At 40.8% G+C, this 10,462-nt stretch overlaps 1 protein-coding gene across 1 annotated transcript in view; it reads left to right on the top strand.

Moving 5' to 3' along the window:
• The first annotated feature begins 290 nt into the window (after positions 1-290).
• dnajc6 (DnaJ (Hsp40) homolog, subfamily C, member 6) overlaps positions 291-10,462 on the top strand; it is a 230,562-nt gene continuing 220,390 nt past the window's right edge. Inside the window, exon 1 of the mRNA XM_059983611.1 lies at positions 291-366. The gene's annotated coding sequence lies outside the window, so the exon portion shown is untranslated. The remainder of the gene's footprint in view (positions 367-10,462) is intronic.

Below are 10,462 nucleotides of genomic sequence, written 5' to 3'. Positions count from 1 at the left end.
TTAATCACTAATCGACTTTCTACCAGTCTCTGAGGTGGTTTAATGATCCTTTTTGATCTGATTGTTTTTGCACAGATATATTGCTTTCATTTGTGACATTAATATTCATGGATTTCTGAGAACTCTGATCAACATATCCAAATTTGACACCTGTTGGCCCCTTTGGTGTACTGACAAGTGATGTGTCACAGTTATGGATTGGAGTTTGTGGGTATAAATCCACACAGTTCCTTCTCAGAGCTGTCCCTCAATACATCTGGATCTGATAAAAATGTGGAACTACCTCCTCTTACACATATTCTTCCATGGACCATGTGCCAGAATTGTGATCTCAGATTTGGACTTGATCTCCAGGCTTCAGGACTGGTATGGTTTTCACTGTCTTGTTATGATATGTTTCTGTTTTCCTTTCCCTTTCCCTTTAGCCAATTTGATCTTGTTTGCTCCTTTAGGTGTCAACAGATTTTTGTGCACTGGAATGTTAACGTGTTTGCATTGAGCCATCGGCATTTGGCTGGTGAAAGTCCATACTGCAGTGACACACTTCTGTAAATCATCAAACTTTTGTGGAAGTTGCCTCGTCCATCTTGTACTTTCTTTATGAGGCCTTTCATTAGAAGACAGTCTTAAAACAAAACAAATGACTTTACAATCAGGCACTGCCATTACAATCTCCGCTTAATCTACGATCCACGCACTTCTGTATCGACCAATTGCGTATGCAGTATAAAAATACAAAGAAAATTGCACAAAACTAATACAGTACTAATACGGTGGTGGCAATTCTAAAGAAACACAATACAAACATTAGAATCCCCCCAGCCCTGTATCTTATACGTAGCAGTGAAAAATGTAAACAAATACATCTCGTCTAAGATGTCTACTGCTTTTTAGTACACAGGTGCTGAACCCCGAACGGAGAGTGAACATTCATGTTACACTGTTACATGCACAATCAGTCATGATACAATTAAATTGGACAAAAGGTACTCTTCGGCACAACTTTTACCAGATATTGCCTGGTAGTTAAATTACAGAAAGACTGGCCTACTTGGCCGGTGAGGAACTTTGCAAGGCACGCTATCCAGCGTCAAGTTCTTTACTCGTGAAAATCTAAAGCATCCACATGTAAAACATGTCAAATTACCAATATTCTCAAGTTGCCAACAAGCATGAACGAATTCACATGGATATTGTAAATTAATTCTCACCTTTCCTCACCCAGCCCAGTACCTCTGGGGGAACTCGATTCCAATGCCCCACCATCTTCAGCAGCAGAAAGCAAAATGGTCTCCCCACTATCCCGCGCATGCGTAATGACATCACCATCTCTATTTAAAGGCACAGACAACTATTCTCGCATTACCCGGATGAATGCCTGAGTACACTTTTTAATGATAATGAATAGCATTCGATGGTCACCCGGTTACATTTGGAACAAGCTGCCAAAGGAAGCTGAAGAGGCAGATACAACTCCAATATCTAAAAGACGTTTAGACAGTCCATGGTGGGAAGGGTTAATGTGGGCCAAACTCAGGCAAATGGCACTCACTCAGTTTGGATCAAATGTGTAGAGTGCTGGGTGGCCTGTTTCCAAGCTGCATAACTCTATGACCCGACATTAATTTGCTCATCACAAATTATTCATCCATGATCACTTCCCAACAGCATGGAGTAAAAGTAGTTAATCCTGAAATCAGGCTATAGGCTGTATTGTTGGAACTCCATATTCCTGGCACTAAGCAATAACAATTCCTAACCCCAAACAGACTGACTCATAAAGCATCTTGCAGTTTTTGAGCCCCACACAACACTACATCATATACTCTGTCGTTAAAGGTTAGTATTAACATTGCTTAAGAAAATTGTGAGCTGAAAAACAGTTCATTTTATCTTCTTTTGGCACATCATTCCTTCAGCTCAAATCATTTCTATTGTGGTAATTGGAAATATTTAATCCACTTTTTTGAGCGAAAATTGATGTTTCCTCAGCACCTAATTATGGACTTTAATGTTCCAGTCAACTATACAGGAATAGACGCTTCAAAAACTACTTTAGCTCTCTGAAGTTGTATCTTCACATCATGGTTCTAACAAGTTAGTTGGAACAAGTGAAATAATTTTGAATACTGTTGTCTGGCTTAAGAAGTCACTGATACAGGAACATGCACACCACTTGCTAAGAAACGAAGTGCCCGGCATCCTGTTGGATAATTTAACAATACATGCTTAAATTGCAGTGTGCATAACATTTTGTGATATATGCTCTGTGGGTGCACTATGATCTGCAGGAACATTGCATCATTTGGTTGTATATCGGTACAGTTAGGTGACAATAAACTTGAACTTGATTTTTATTTTCACAAATTATTCTAGTGGTTCAAATATACATTTTTGCTTATGGAGTCAGACAGCAATAATACAATACTACAAGACTCAATACTACAAACTTTCTAGCTTCTTTCCAACCAAGCTAATCTAAAACTTAACTCAACTGTTTTAGTATTATTCATGTTTTTTTTCCCAATGTAGTACAACAACCAGGCTAATATTCGTAGGTACCTAGATAGCTAAAGTAGATCAATACTACAAGGGACACCACAGTAGTCCAAAAGTGAGACATGATAATCTTAAAATGAAGGCAATGTAATCAGGGCTGGAAGATCTTAAGAAATTTCCCATTCACATGGCTTTGTGTTATTAATGCACCATGAAAATCCCGCAGGTTTTTTGAGGGATGAGTTACACCCCTAAATTCCAGTTATTTTGCAATCATTTGAGACGATCCAAAGCAAATTATTGTATGTCCCTTTGGCAAAAAATGGAAGCTTAAAATGGAATGCACTAAACAATATTTTTTCAAGTGGTAATATTACCTATTGAATGCCAAAAAACTTAAAAGTAGCTTGAAGATCAGCTTAAAGCAAAAATACATACAGTGCAAATGTACATTCATTCAATCTTAAACTTCAGATGAACCCAATACTTTCTCCTCGTAAAGCATATGAAAACACAGCATTATTCAATTTTAAAACTTCAGGAGAAGGGCATATGCATATACTTATAGTTTTCTAAGGCATTTATTACAAATGTAGTCAGATTATTTGGTTTTTGGAACCTACAATGATCTGTCATTTAGCTGAATTAAAAACAGTGGTCAAGAATCTATACATCTGAGAAGGAAAATAAAAATATATTTTATACCTTGTAATTCAATGCTAATGAATACAATAATAAAATAAAATATCAGCTTGTGAATTCAGTGCATGGACTATAGGACTTTAATTTTAAAATTAAAAAATGAACAGGATATCATTACAATATCTTATATTGAAGATATATAGTGGCATGCAAAAGTTTGGGCACCCCGGTCAAAATTTCTGTTACTGTGAATAGTTAAGTGAGTAGCTGATGAACTGATCTCTAAAAGTCATGAAGTTAAAGATGAAACATTCTTTTCAACATTTTAAGCAAGTTTCGTGTATTATTTTTGTTTTCTACAACTTTAGAGTGAAAAAAAGGAAAGGAGCTCCATGCAAAAGTTTGGGCACCCCAAAAGATTTGAGCTCTCAGATAACTTTTACCAAGGTCTCAGACCCTAATTAGCATGTTAGGGCTATGGCTTGTTCACAGTCATCGTTAGGAAAGGCCAGGTGATGCAAATTTCAAAGCTTTATAAATACCCTGACTCCTCAAACCTTGTCCCAACAATCAGCAGCCATGGGCTCCTCTAAGCAGCTGCCTAGCACTCTGAAAATTAAAATAAATGATGCCCACAAAGCAGGAGAAGGCTATAAGAAGATAGCAAAGCGTTTTCAGGTAGCCATTTCCTCAGTTCGTAATGTAATTAAGAAATGGTAGTTAACAGGAATAGTGGAGGTCAAGTTGAGGTCTGGAAGACCAAGAAAACTTTCCAAGAGATCTGCTTGTAGGATTGCTAGAAAGGCAAATCAAATCCCTGTTTGACTGCAAAAGACCTTCAGGAAGATTTAGCAGACTCTGGAGTGGTGGTGCACTGTTCTACTGTGCAGCGACACCTACACAAATATGACCTTCTTGGAAGAGTCCTCAGAAGAAAACCTTTCCTGTGTCCTCACTACAAAATTCAGTTTCAGAAGTTTGCAAAGGAACATCTAAACAAGCCTGATGCATTTTGGAAACAAGTCCTGTGGACTGATGAAGTTAAAATAGAACTTTTTAGCCACAATGAGCAAAGGTATGTTTGGAGAAAAAAAGGTGCAGAATTTCATGAAAAGAACTGTTAAGCATGGGGGTGGACCAATCATGCTTTGGGCTTGTGTTGCAGCCAGTGGCATGGGGAACAATTCACTGGTAGAGGGAAGAATTAATTCAATTGAATTCCAGCAAATTCTGGAAGGAAACATCACACCGTCTGTAAAAAAGCTGAAGATAAAATGAGCATGGCTTCTACAACAGGATAATGATCTTGAAGACACCTCAAAATCTACAATGGACTACCTCAAGAGGTGCAAGCTGAAGGTTTTGCCATAGCCCTCACAGTCACCTGACCTAAGCATCATTGAAAGTTTGTGGATAGACCTCAAAAGAGCCGTACATGCAAGATAGCCCAAGAATCTCACAGAACTACAAGCCTTTTGCAAGGAAGAATGGGCGAAAGCTGCGATACTTGCCAAAGGGGGTGTTACTAAGCACTGACCATGCAGAGTGCCCAAACTTTCACTTTGGGCCCTTTCCTTTTTTGTTATTTTGAAACTGTAAAAGATGGAAATAAAAAAGTAATCTTGTTTAAAATATTAAAGAAATGTGTCGTCTTTAACTTTATGCCTTTTGAAAATCAGGTCATCTTTTACTTGCTTAGCTATTCACAGTAACAGAAATTTTGACTGGGGTGCCCAAACTTTTGCATACCACTGTAGTTGTTTCCCCAATAAATGACAGTTATGCCAGACTTGTAGTTTGCCTCAATAAAGTTGAAAATTGCAGAAATATTCAGCTAGTCAGATGGCAAGTGTGAAAGGAGTGACAGAGCTAATATATATTGAAGATGAACACAAGAGATTTTGCAATTGCTGGAAACCTGAAGTAACACACACAAATTACTGAAGAATCTCAGCAGCTCTGGCAGCATCTATGGATTTGAATGAAGAGTCAACGTTTTGGGCCATATGTTACTCTTCAGAGCAAACATATAGATTAGAACATAGGATGGTACTGTATAGGCTCCTTGCCCCACAATAAATTTCCTGTCCACCTTCTCTGAAGCTTCCATGCCTTTCTATAAAGAAGCCACCAGGACAGAACGTAAGACTCCAAGTATATTCTAACCAGAGTTTTTTAGAGCTGCAACATTATTTTGTAACTCTTGAACTCAATCATTTCTCTAATGAAAGCCAACACACTATACTCCTTAACCACCCTATCAACTTGCACAGCAACATTGAAGGATTCATGGACGTAGGACCACAAAATCCCTTTGTTCCTCCACACTGCCAAGAATCCTGCCATTAACCTGTACTCTGTCTTCATTTGACCTTCCATCGCGAATCACTTCACACTTTTCTGGATTCAGCTGCATCTGCCACTTCTCAGACCAGCTCTGCATCTTATCAATGTCCCATTGTATCCTTCCAGACAAGGCCTCTAAGCCTGGAGTCACCTAAAAAGTTAATAACCCACTCTTCCGCTTCCTCATTTATGTCAATTATTTTTAAAAAATCATGAAGAGCAGGGTCCCAGAACAGATCCCTATGGAAAACCACTAGTCATGTACAGAATATGCTCCGTCTACTGCGACATTCTGCTAATGTAGACAAGCCAATTCCAAATCCATGCAGCCAAATTTCCTTGTATCTCATGCCTCCTGACTTTCAGAACAATTCTACTGTGGGGAACCTCGTTGAGCACCTTACTGGAATCTATATGCACCCCATCCAGTGCTCTACCTTCGTCAATTTTCTTTGATACAGTTACTCACAGGACCCCAAATGCACATAAATCCCACCTCTAGAAATCCTCTCCAGTAGTTTTCCCACTCACTGATCTAGAATTCCTAGGGTTATTCCTATTACCTTTCATGAGCAAATAAATAGTATTTGCCATCCTCCACTCCTGTGGCCAGTGAGGATGCAAAGATGAGCATCAATGGTGCAGCAATATCTTCTCTCACTTCTCAGGGTAACTTGGGGTATATCCCATCCGACCCTGGAGACTTAACTATCCCAACATTTTTACAAATGTTCCAAAACATCCTCTTTTTTAACCTCACCATATTCCAGCGCATAGGCCTCACATTCATCAAGGCACCTGTCAATGGTAAAAACTGAGGCAAAGTATTCATTAAGGTCCTTCTATACCTCTTCCAACTCCATGATCAGTCCTCTCCTCACTTTAGTCATCCTCCTGTTCTTCATGTATGTGTGGAACACTTGAGGTTTTCCTTAAACCTACTTCTCAAGGCTTTCTCATGATTCCTTAATTCCTGTCTTAAGACCCTTCCTGGCTACCTTAAAACTCTCAAGAGCCCTGTCTCATCTTTGTAGGCTTTTTTCTTCTTCTTGACTAAATGTTCCACTTCTCTTGTCAATTATGGTTCCTTCACCCTTCCATCCAGTAAATTCCATGCAGATGCTCTCTGAACCACCTCTACATAACAGTAGTAGTGAGGTTGGGGATGGCATTAAACAGGAAATTAGAAATGCGTGCAATAAAGGAACAGTAGTTAAAATGGGTGACTTCAATCTACATATAGATTGGGTGAACCAAATTGGTAAGGGTGCTGAGGAAGAGGATTTCTTGGAATGTATGCGGGATGGTTTTCTGAACCAACATGTCGAGGAACCAACTAGAGAGCAGGCCATTCTAGATTGGGTATTGAGCAATGAGGAAGAGTTAGTTAGCAATCTTGTCGTGCGAGGCCCCTTGGGTAAGAGTGACCATAATATGCTGGAATTCTTCATTAAGATGGAGAGTGACATAGTTAATTCAGAAACGAAGGTTCTGAACTTAAAGAAGGATAACTTTGAAGGTATGAGACGTGAATTAGCTAAGATAGACTGGCAAATGATACTTAAAGGGTTGACAGTGGATATGCAATGGCAAGCATTTAAAGATCGCATGGATGAACTACAACAATTGTTCATCCCAGTTTGGCAAAAGAATAAACCAGGGAAGGTAGTGCACCCGTGGCTGACAAGGGAAATTAGGGATAGTATCAAGTCCAAAGAAGAAACATATAAATTAGCAAAAAAAAGCGGCGCACCTGAGGACTGGGAGAAATTCAGAGACCAGCAGAGGAGGACAACGGGCTTAATTAGGAAAGGGAAAAAAGATTATGAGAGAAAGCTGGCAGGGAACATAAAAACTGACTGTAAAAGCTTTTATAGATACGTGAAAAGAGAAAGATTAGTCAAGACAAATGTAGGTCCTTCACAGTCAGAAATAGGTGAATTGATCATAGGGAACAAAGACATGGCAAACCAATTGAATAACTACTTTGGTTCTGTCTTCACTAAGGAGGACATAAATAATCTTCCGGAAATAGTAAGGGTCCGAGGGTCTAGTGAGATGGAGGAACTGAGGGAAATGCATGTTAGTACGGAAGTGGTGTTAGGTAAATTGAAGGGATTAAAGGCAGATAAATCCCCAGGGCCAGATGGTCTGCATCCCAGAGTGCTTAAGGAAGTAGCCCAAGAAATAGTGGATGCATTAGTGATAATTTTTCAAAACTCCTTAGATTCTGGATTAGTTCCTGAGGATTGGAGGGTGGCTAATGTAACCCCACTTTTTAAAAAAGGAGGGAGAGAGAAACCCAGGAATCATAGACCGGTTAGTCTGACATCGGTGGTGGGGAAAATGCTAGAGTTGGTTATCAAAGATGTGATAACAGCACATTTGGAAAGAGGTGAAATCATCGGACAAAGTCAGCATGCATTTGTGAAAGGAAAATCATGTCTGACGAATCTTATAGAATTTTTTGAAGATCTAATTAGTAGAGTGGATAGGGGAGAGCCAGTGGATGTGGTATATTTAGATTTTCAAAAGGCTTTTGACAAGGTCCCACACAGGAGATTAGTGTGCAAACTTAAAGCACACGGTATTGGGGGTATGGTATTGATGTGGATAGAGAATTGGTTGGCAGACAGGAAGCAAAGAGTGAGAGTAAATGGGACCTTTTCAGAATGGCAGGCAGTGACTAGTGGGGTACCACAAGGCTCAGTGCTGGGACCCCAGTTATATATATTATAACCCACAATATATATTAATGATTTAGATGAGGGAATTAAATGCAGCAACTCCAAGTTTGCGGATGACACGAAGCTGGGTGGCGGTGTTAGCTGTGAGGAGGATGCTAAGAGGATGCAGGGTGACTTGGATAGGTTAGGTGAGTGGGCAAATTCATGGCAGATGCAATTTATTGTGGATAAATGTGAGGTTATCCACTTTGTTTGCAAAAACAGGAAAACAGATTATTATCTGAACGGTGGCTGATTAGGAAAAGGGGAGATGCAATGAGACCTGGGTGTCATTGTACACCAGTCATTGAAGGTGGGCATGCAGGTACAGTAGGCGGTGAAAAAGGCAAATGGTATGTTGGCATTCATAGCAAAAGGATTTGAGTACAGGAGCAGGGTTGTTCTACTGCAGTTGTACAAGGCCTTGGTGAGACTGCACCTGGAATATTGTATGCAGTTTTGGTCCCCTAATTTGAGGAAAGACATTCTTGCCATAGAGGGAGTACAAAGTAGGTTCACCAGATTGATTCCTGGGATGGCAGGACTTTCATATGAAGAAAGATTGGATCAACTAGGCTTATATTCACTAGAATTTAGAAGATTGAGGGGGGGATCTTATTGAAACGTATAAAATTCTAAAGGGATTGGACAGGCTAGATGCAGGAAGATTGTTTCCGATGTTGGGGAAGTCCAAAATGAGGGGTCACAGGTTAAGGATAAAGGGGAAGCCTTTTAGGACCGAGATGAGGAAAAACTTCTTCACACAGGAAGTGGTGAATCTGTGGAATTCTCTGCCACAGGAAACAGTTGAGGCCGGTTCATTGGCTATATTTAAGAGGATGTTAGAAATGGCCCTAGTGGCTAAAGGGATCGGGAGTATGGAGAGAAAGCAGGTACAGGGTTCTGAGTTGGATGATCAGCCATGATCATACTGAATGGCGGTGCAGGCTCGAAGGGCCGAATGGCCTACTCCTGCTCCTATTTTCTATGTTTCTATGTTTCTATTTCTGTTATACATTTCCCTATGAACATCTGTTCCAAATTTATGCTTCCAAGATCCTGCTAATTCCATCATAATTAGCTCACCCCCAATTAAATACTTCCCAAGGCTCTGCCAAAGTTCAGGGAGTTGTGGTCACTATCTCCAAAATGCTCACTTACTGAGAGATCTTTCACCTGACCAGGTTCATTGTCTAGTACGACAAACGTATATCCAGTTTGGCCTCTAGTCCCCTCTAGTCAGCCTGTCCACATTTTGTGTCAGGAGTCCTTCCTGGACATACCTAAAAAATTCTGTCCTGTCTAAATCTCTTCCTCTAAGGAGGTGCCAAACAATATTAGGAGAGGTGAAGTCACCCATGACAACAACCTGTTATTTTTCCAAAATCTCCCTCCCAATCTGTTCCTTTGTATTCCTGCTGCTATTGGGCAACCTATAGAATACTCCCAATAAGCGTGACTGCTCCATTCTTGTTCCTGACCTCCAACCACACAACTCAGAAAACCCCTCCATGATGTGCTCCCTTTCTGCAGCTTTGATACTACCACTGATTAGTAATGCCACTCTCTTGACTCCCCCATTGTTGAGTCCATTGAGTCGCGGTTGAGGTTTAGATTTTTTTTAGTTTCATAGAAAGAGCTTTGGGGAACAGAGAGGTGAGTTAGGGATCAGGTTAGGGTTTAGGAATGTAGATGAGGGGGAATTAGGGGTTAGGCCGCAGGCTTGTGTCTGCTCCGATTTTTGAAGGCCAGCTGAGCAGACGCGGATTATCTATGGGCCAGATTGGAATGTTCAGCCAGATGTCCACTTGGTAAACCAACGTGGATGATGGCTGTCACCAACCACCCCCAGGGTCAGCAAGTTGTCGGTGGGTTCTGGAGTCTGAGTTCCATGTGTGCAGGAGGAACAAGGTCAGATGGTTCCCTGAGTTTGCGAATTGGTGAGACTGTATTTTGCAGCCCAGTGTTCAGGTTCTTATCTTTAATATGTCTGGGCCTCAAGGTTTCCGATTCAGAGACTGGTGGGTCCTTGGCGTTGATGCTGAGGATTGAGGCCCGAGGGGCGAACTGGAAGTCCAGAAATCAAGACCTGTTGACCAGAGCCCTGAATCTGCATGTGTATCTCTGAGTCCACTAGGGAGGTCAAAGCTCAATGTCCAGGTCTACCGGAGGCAGAAGACAGCCTGTCCTGGGGTTAGAGGACTGTATTTGCATGGGTGGGTGGGTGACAGCAGGGAGGAACGGGGCTT

The sequence above is a fragment of the Hypanus sabinus genome, chromosome 11, assembly GCF_030144855.1.
Source record: "Hypanus sabinus isolate sHypSab1 chromosome 11, sHypSab1.hap1, whole genome shotgun sequence".
Lineage (NCBI taxonomy): Eukaryota > Metazoa > Chordata > Chondrichthyes > Myliobatiformes > Dasyatidae > Hypanus > Hypanus sabinus.
This window is presented reverse-complemented; position numbering and strand designations above follow the sequence as displayed.